Raw genomic sequence first — 9,786 nt, forward strand, 5'->3', positions numbered from 1 at the left:
GATCCTTTAAGGGCATGCTTAGTTCCTCTCTGATGGAGGCGGATCTTAAAGTCATGACCAGGTGGTACCTGGTACCTACCCGAATTACTAAATTTTATCCACATTCATCGCCCCTCTGCTTCAGAGGTTGTGGCCATATAGGTTCCCTACTTCACACATTTTGGGAGTGTCCTAAAATTAGAGAATTTTGGAATGGAATTTTTTATCTCATCCGCAAAACCACAGGCTTTGCAGTCCAACAAAGCCCCACCATAGCTCTACTAAATGACAACATCCCGAAAGTACCTAAATTGTCTCGGTCTCTGATTCACTTCATTCTGCTTGGGGCCAAGATCACGCTAGCTCACGCCTGGAAAAAACCTTCAGTCTCCCTTCGCCAGGCCAAACAGAAAATTTCCTGGATTATGACACAGGAGAAGGTCGCGAGCAGAATTTTAGACACCTCTGATAAATTCAGACTTATTTGAGAGCCCTGGGCTCGTTTCTTGGGCATACCACCTCTTACCTGAATCTGCATAAGGTCTAGGTATTCCCCAGGCTCTGGTCAGCTCCGGGCCCACCTCTTCTTCCGCGAGGGTTCTTGCTCCTAATCTTCTCCTACCTCTTCCTCTCTTCCCCCACTTTACCCCTCTGTTCTTCCTTCTTCTCCCCCTTTCCTCCTACTGGCTTTTTTCTAAAATCCCACTCAATGTGAGACGCAAAGGTTGAGAGTAATGTACCTTGCAGAATTCTCCTTCACTCTTTTTACTTCCATTAATCACATGTTAAGGCTGTACAGTCTAAGAATGGAAAAATCCACAACAGAGTGGTTTAGCATGTACCATCTCTAATTTTTGGGAATAACCCCTGTATAAGTGATACTATCTTTTACTATATTGTTGGGCTCATATCATTGTTAATTATTATGACAGAATTCTTGTTTTTTTTTTTTTAACGACAGGTGGGCCGTGAGTTCAGGACGGGACCAGGGAAGGTCTTTTTGATCCCCCAGCGCTCCGCTCGGTTGGTCTGCGCACAGCAGGTTCCCATTTGGGGTGCGTGGCCTACCCTTGAGGAGCCCTGGTACCTGCGAGCTTTAGATTCCCTGTCCTGACCTCCGGTTGCCACTATCTAGGAGATAGAGTAGTTAATGATGCCCTTGAGACTATAAGTGTTTTTGCCTTTATTTTGAAGATGACTCTGTGGCAGGTACATGCACACCTTGATTCTAATGTTATTGACATTGTTGTGTTACCTCGTTTGGTCTCTGCCAATTTGATACCTTTGTACTGTTATTTATTTTCCAATAAACAGTATTTAAAATGAAAAAAAAAAAAAATAAAAGTCCCCCCACTCAACGTTAGTGATGAAATAGGGGTGGGGGCCTGAGACCCAGATCCACTGTCTGGTTTCGACCTTCGTGATCCAGTCCTCCTGGTGTTTGAGAGGTAAGATAATTTAACTTATTCTTAATTCTCTCTAAGAGTCTTTTCTTCTCTTTCTGTTTGATTCTGGTTTAATGTGTTGTAATTGCCGACACTGGTATTGATTGTATAATATCTTAATAATCCAGTGTGCGAAGACAGAGACACTTGGGAGCGTTGTCTAAGGTAAAAAATTGCATTACCCACTGTCCAGGACAGATAAAAAAAAGAGGTATACCGAACGTCAGAGGGTGAATGCCTGACGTCGTCGTCGGAGATGGATTGCCCGACGATGTAAGCGCTTAAGTGATCTAGAAAGATCACAAGACTAACTTTTTTCTGTGTGTTTAGTTTCTCCTTTCTCATGTTTAACATTTCTGTTGATGCTGTAACCTTATTGAAAAACAAAAAAAACAACAGCACTGCAGAGACAAGTTAATTATTTTTTGATTCCACTATAGTGTGGGGAGTGATGATATTTTTACACTTCTTGTATTCCTATTGTTACCGTGGGCCGAGGGTCACTATACCAGTGTTTTATAGGTAAATGAGAGACCTGTCGGGTGCTGACAATGGGGAAAAGTCTCTGTAAAAGAATGTTTTGTGCCTGCTTATGAGGCTGCTGTGTTCCTAATGTGCCAAGTGGGAGACTGGAACTCCTCTTTAAGGACACAGGGCTTTTTAGGGAAGTTTGGATTCAATAGTAAAAGTGTCAGGATTTGATGGATAAATTTAAATTGTTAGGACCCAAAGATCAAAAAAGGTATGAATTGATAATAGGAGTTTAAATAAACCAGCATAAAATCTTTCTTCACATCTCATGTTCTGTGTGCCTGTAAAACTCGTGTTGTAGCCTGCTTGCCTATCAGTGACAGATTGGGAGCTGGCAGAGAAGCAGAAAAATTTGCAAAGGCTTGAAGAGATACTTGGTTTAATTGTCTTATGGCTTCGCTCTGTAAGGCAGCCAACACCTTGCTAGCCGATGTATTAAGCAGATAAATATGTAAATACCAGGTGACATTGCACTATATGGCCCATGGGGATTGGACCGGAGCCGGCGTCTTGGATTACTGCACCGTCTCAGGTACCACTGGACAACATTGTCTGGGAGACTGTGCTACATCTGGGCTGCCTGCTCGGGAACAACCCTCGGTCGGACTCATAGGAACCAAACAGTTGGAGCTGCAACTTCAGGTAAAGGTGATCCAATAGCCATATCACTGATGGGTCTAGTAAAAGAATTAGACCAGACGCAAGTGTTATCTAAATGTTTAACAAATATTTGAGAAGCAGAAAAATAGCTAAGTATGGCTGAGTAAAAAAATAAATAAATAAGTGCAAGAAATCATCACAGGGAGATTAAAGCCTGCAGTTTTTCTTCACCCCCTCCCCTTGTGGAGAGAGTGAAGTGCTCCTCAGTTTCAAATTCCTGTGTGGGAGATTGTGTCTGTAAAAAAAGTTAACTCTTGACCAGCTATGACAATACAGAAGGGTTATATTGTAAATATTGAAACTGAGCATAAAAAAAGGGAAAGGTACACTGATAACACCAGGGTGCTTTATTATTTTAGCATGCCATGGTGTTAAAGGAAGCACATGGCAGAAATTGTTGATGGTTTTGAGGAGGTAGATGGGAGACATGAAGGTGGATTACATTGTGGAGTGAACAGAATATTGTGGAGTTGTCAAGTGGCTTGATGAATGTGAGAAAAGGAAAGGCTGAGAATGTTTTGATTACTTTAAATGTGTCCAGTCCAGAGACAGTATGTGACTGAGTGCTAATTTTACTGCCATAAGGAAATAGGGATTTGAATGGGCTTTTCTAAGAGAAGCGTGCAGTAGTTTTGAAGCCCAGAGAGAGGAGAGAAGGGAATACAACAGATTTGATGCTTTTATAGCACAAAAATGATGGTCAAGAAGCTGTTTCTCAGAAACAAGAAAATGCAGATTGCCTGACAGACAAAGCAGAAGAGAGAGGGAGATGATGATGGATGACTAGTAGGGAAACATTAACCCTTTGAGCACACAGAGGTTAATTTGTGCATCTGTGAAAATATTAGGATTTTCGGTAGGAAAGAAGGTCCGAATAATAGTCTTAAGTAAATATTTCTTGGATATGTTACTTTTAGAACTCCCAGATTTTCAACTGTAAAGTGTTAATGATGCAATGCTGTTTATATTCGGTACATTTATAAAGTTAAAAGGCTAAGTTCTGAATCAGAATATGTGTTTGGGTTAAATAAAAAAAATGTTTTGGGACCCTGTGGATTTCACTTGGGACCAAAGAATAAGGGGAACAATACAAAAGGGGATTCATGTTTTATTTAATTCTGCTAAAATATCAGGGTCTGAGAAAAATGTTTTTATATATATTAAATATATATGTCAAATAATGTAAATGTCGCTAGGAAACATTTTATGTCTGCATACTTGGTGGACTTATGGACTTTATTTGAATAAATGAAAGAATATTGTTTTTAACAACTCCAAAGTAAGGAAGGCTTTCTTTGGTAGTTTGATCTGTGATCCTGCGCTCATTCATGTTAGATAAAGAGTATCTATTTTCCCCAGCCCCAATTCAAGTGCAGATATGACACCCCCCCCCCCCTCCTCCTTCTACACAACTGAAGAATGAGGCGAGTTCCTTTTTATGGGGTGGGTGTCTAGTGATTACATGAATGGGTACAAAATTGAACCTTTAGAGGTATTTTAGAGTTTAGTACATTAAATTAAGGTATGAAATAATGTAGACTACACAGTCCTTAGAGACAAAGAAACAATATTGGAAAACAAAAGGTTGCACAAGTATAGATAACATCTACATGTCACCTGATTGATAACCGGTATTGCCAAAATCCTTATTTAGGTATGCAGCAGTAGTGACACATGGAGTAACACATGTGTCAAACAGGGGGATGACTGAGATGTTAAATAAGGTATGTACAGCCTATGGCTTCACTAACTACTAAAAAAACTTTTTCCTCTCAATGGATTATATGTGCATAATACAATGCTTAGGGAGGCATAAGACCACGGAAAGGGAAGTTCCCCACACTGCAATATCCATTCCAACACATTTGCATGGATTTTATTGAATTGTACAAATGTGAAAGGAAGAAATATTGTTTGCTAATCATAGACACCCTGACCAAATGGGTGGAGAATTCCCGACAGGAAGTGCAGATGCACAGACAGTGATAATGGACCCTATTTTGTAAATAAAACTATACAACATTTGACAGAAGTGATGGGAATTCAAGTGAAATACCATTGTGCCTATCATCCCCAATCAGCTGGATTGGTGGAAAGACATAATGGCATTCTAAAAGCAAACTGAGGAAAGCTATGGAAGAAACAGGTAAAAATTGGATGTACTGTCTATTAGTAGCTGTGACCAGTATGCATATCACACCCACAATGAAGGTTTAAGCCCATTTGAAATGATACATGGAAGGCCATATAAGATACCCTTACAACCAAATGAAACACCTACTGAGGAGTCTGAGCACACACTAGCAGAATACATGTCTAGGCTGTTAAGACAAAGACTTACTAATGATTTTTGTTCTGTCCTATAAGGTCCAATTCGAGAAGATGAAAAGGTGCAAGTGGGAGATTGGGTCTTAACAAAAAGTAATAAAAAAAAGCAGTGGTACTCCCCGAGGTGGGATGGTCCTGTCAAAGTCCTCCTAACTACCCCTACTGCGATAAGGATTGCAGAGAGGTCTACCTGGATTCACCAGTCCCATTGCAAAAAGGTTTTACAGGTAGAGTAGGGCCAGTTGGCTACAAGAGGTTCAGAAAGTCCGGCTACAAAGGGAGGTCTCACACAAGGTGGGACTTGTCTCAAACCGGTGAAGTCTCCCTCCCCTTCCAACTCCCCTACCCTATCCGCTGGAACTCTGTAGCTGGTTAGGATAAAAGGGACAGTAATTATCCTTGGGTTACTGGTGACTCTAGGAGAGGCATCCATAAGAGGGGTTATACATTATGGAAGAGCAGAGGAACCTTTGGGTTGGGAAAGAACAGGAAAAGCATTGAATCTAACCTTTATAGAGGGAATAACTAGCACTATACTGGTAGACTTCTGTCAGATTGCAGATTGTGGGGATACAACTGGGGCTAGAGGACTTCTATGGGCAGATAAATATATTTGCTGGCTCTGGAATAGGGCAGGATGTCAAGCATGGGATCAAGCCCTGTGGACCACAGCACATCAAGATTGGGGGTATAATCTACCAGGGCCTAAAAAGAATGGAATAAAAGAAAGATTAAATTACAGAAGCGGCCAACTCCCCCTACACACAGTAAGAACTGTAAACAATTATTGATAACATTAAAGGAGTCGAGGAAGGAAGATCAGTGGTTGTACTCTATGGGAGCATGGGTGTCAGGAACTGACCCCTCAGGCAAATTTTTCCTCAAGGTATTACCACCTAATAAAACCTGACAACAGGAAAAGGTAGATTATGGGAGTTTAGACGTGGCGCTATTTCCCTTTAAATTAAATATATATATGTATATGTATATATATGTAAAATATTAGGGGAGGTATGCCTCAAATAAAATGAACTGTGATACATCCTCTGTCTGTTGGTTTCAAAATGTGTTTGAAAAAATAAATAAAAATATATATATAAGTGCCAAACATCTAAACAAATGCAACTAACTTATGTATTAAACCTCTGATGCAGTAAACCACGTTTGTGTTGCACCCCCTGGGGGCAAGAATTAAAAAATAACCTATACAAGTGAGAGTGTTACACCCCCTGTTGATGAATATCAGAGTGTGTGTGTTGAAGGTGCTGAACTTCAGATAGGTTGTCCAACTGGTGTGCTACACCCTCTGGAGTCCGCAAACTAAAATCTATGATCTACAATATCTGGAACTGTAGAAATGCAGTGATCTAATCCCTAGTTGGCAAAGTGATAAATATGGATGTCTGCTGTATCAAAAATCTGGTATGTGAATAAAAATCCAATTATGCCATTAGATAACCTTAAAGCAGAAGTGAAAAATAAATAAAAAAATAATAAACAACAAAAATGTGAATGCACAATTTAATATACGTCTCTGTGTTACACCACAGTAAGACCACATTCAAAACCAAAACAAATGATGAAATTATTGCAAACACTAAATTATTAGTAGATAAGTCCATACAATAAATAAAGTGATGTGCTTAAAAAAAAAAAAGTGTCCAGTGCTTCATCAAAATTTGGTGCTGATTATCCTTTCAAGTGACAGTGGTGCCAGGTGATATTATCCATGTTGATAATGTGATTGCACTCACCAGATGACATTACCCCCCCAGGGGTGTTATGCCTTCACAGTGTGAGCCACTGTGCAGCCCTCTGGAGTTCTGCTGGGCAATCTGAGAAACGTTTTGCTGGCTTTTCCACCGAGATGTCACATAGGGGAAAAAGTAATGCCCATAGTGTGATATTGTTTAAAAAGGCTTTATTTAATAAAAAGTTAAGGAGATATACTCACATGATAAAACAAGAGCCGGCGCTGTGTAAACAACAATCGCCGCTCAGACCGGAAGTGACACCATACTAAAATAGAAGTTCTGAGTAAAACTATAAGGTTTACTAACCTAACAGTAGAAGATGCCATAGCTTTGGAGACAGGATACCAGGGAAAAAATTAGTGGTTAGGCCCCTTTCACACTGGGGCGGTAGGGGGCGTCGGCGGTAAAACAGCGCTATTTTTAGCGCTGTTTTACCGCGGTATTCGCCCGCTAGCGGTGCGGTTTTAACCCCCCGCTGGCGGCCGGAAAAGGGTTAAAACCCCTCGTATAGCGCGGCTATAGCCGCGGTATTACCGTGGTATAGCCGCGCTGTCCCATTGATTTCAATGGGCAGGAGCGGTGAAGGAGCGGTGAATACACCGCTCCTTCCCCGCTCCAAAGATGCGGCTAGCAGGAGATTTTTTTCTTTTCCTGCCAGCACATCGCTTCAGTGTGAAAGCCCTCGGGCTTTCACACTGAACAAACAGCGGAGGCTGTTTAGGGGCGGTTTGCAGGCGCTATTTTTAGCGCAATAACGCCTGCAAACCGCCCCGTGTGAAAGGGGTCTAAGAATGGTTGAGGTACACGGTTAAAACTTTAAAAAAAAAAGGAAAACTGTTTAGTTTGTGCCAGAGCAAGACTACATTTAGCAACTATTCCTTTTCCTCTAGATCACAATACAGATCCAGAAGGTTTAAAATGTATGTTGTGATTGTATAATAAGAGCTATAAACCTGAAACAAATTCTACCTGTCACACGTTGAGTTTGTTGTTTCCCCAGTACAGAGACCTCAGATACCTCCAGCGGTTACTGCTTATCCAGGCAACTTTACTTGTTTTGCACTCCGAGGGAACCGTAGCGGGGTGGATCTTGGGTCGCTACCCGATGACTATTGTGTGGAGAGGATTAACATGGGCAATGGTGACTGGGTTGAACATGACATTCAGAGAGCTGATGTCTGGTGGATGTGTGGGGATAACAAACTGTGAGCTAGGATACTGGCCAATGCCCGAGGGGATTGCGCTATGGTCCAGCTGGCTATGCCCCTGAGGATATTGTCAGAACACCCGTGGACTAAGAGTCACCAACGGTATCGGAGGGACACCTCTCCCATAGGGTCATTTGACTCTCGGATCTACGAAGATGAGATTGGGGTTCATCGCGGGGTGCCGGATGAGTTTAGGGCCAGGAATCAGGTGACAGCTGGGTTTGAGTCTCTTCTCTGGTGGGTGACTATAGATAAAAATGTTGACTGGATTAACTATATATATAACCAACAACGATTTGTAAACTATACTAGGGACGCTGTGAAGGGCCTAACAGAACAGTTGGCCACCACATCTCTAATGGCATGGCAGAACCGAATGGCCTTAGATATGGTCCTAGTTGAAAGAGGAGGGGTATGCAAAAGGTTTGGTAGCATGTGTTGCACCTTTATCTCTAATAATACAGCTCCTGGAGGGACCGTGACCAGAGCCTTGGAAGGACTGACTGCTCTATCGAATGAATTAACAGAAAACTCAGGTATTAATGATCCATTAACAAACTGGCTTGAAGGATGGTTCGGTAAGTGGACTGGACTTATCACATCATGTTTGATCTCAATTGCTGTGGCTTTGGCTGTTTTGGTCACTTGCGGATGCTGCTGCATTCCCTTTATTCGAGGACTTTCACAAAAACTGATTGAAACCGCAGTCTCAAGAACGATGTATCAAGCCCTTCCTACCTCTGAGGAGACCTATGTGGACATTGAAGCTCAACTTAATGACATACAGACCGAAAGTGTACAACACTGGGACTATCATCGAAATGTGTTGAGATAAAATAGTCACACAAGAGGAGGGAATGTTAGAAAAGTTTTAAGTGTTTATTGTGTGACTATTAGAAAAACTATTAGAAAAACAATAACCCTGAGACTTTTCTTAAGATGACTTCTGAGCACATTGTTGTATTAACTTGCTATATCGTTTGCTTTAACTAACTCCATAGTAAGTTGTAGGATGATTAGGCTTAACCATATATGGTAGAACAAGAATGTATACAAAATGTACACAAAAACACTAATTAGCAAAATAAAGTACCATTTTGTACCAGGCACGCTATCTGTGTTTCCTCAGCCAATAGAAGCGTTATAGCTATATTATTGTAGGTATTAGGAGGGGGGATGCACATCTCTTTGTGTGATTCTTACTGCATCTTTTGGCTTGTAAGCATCATCCATTTGTGTGACACATCTGAAATAAATTGTCTGCTTTTCAATACATCTGGAGTTCCACTGATCACAAGAGGAGAGTAATCCTAACACATGCGTAGTCTTGCTCTCACGATTTTTTTTCGTATGAAAACTGTACTGATGAAACGAAAATCAGACATTGAATTCATGTATGACAAAATTATATAGTTTGCACATCCAGCTTTTCTCTGACAAAGAAGTGAAATCGGCTGTCGAAAGCACCATACTAACCATCCGAAAATCGGCAGACAGCTCGTCGCCCAAATTTTTCCATCAGGTTTTCGTATCGTGTGTACGGGCCTTTATTAGTCATGAAGTTTAACCACTTCCGGCCCGGCCCATAGCAAAATGACGGCTGGGCGGTGGTTCAGTTATCCTGACTGGATGTTTTATGACGTCTTTCAGGATAACAGTTGGTGCGCGCCCGTGGGGGCACGCCAGTGGGGGCACGCAGCGCAGTGATTAATGGTGCAGCGTCTCAGTCTTATACACCGCAACACCGATCTCGGTAAAGAGCCTCTGACGGAGGCTCTTCACCACGTGATGAGCCGTGTCCAATCACGGCTGATCACAGTGTAAACAGGAAAAGCCGTTAATCGTCTGACAGACGCGAGTAGAGGAGAGCCGATTGGCTGC

Source organism: Aquarana catesbeiana, linkage group LG02, assembly GCF_042186555.1.
Source record: "Aquarana catesbeiana isolate 2022-GZ linkage group LG02, ASM4218655v1, whole genome shotgun sequence".
NCBI lineage: Eukaryota > Metazoa > Chordata > Amphibia > Anura > Ranidae > Aquarana > Aquarana catesbeiana.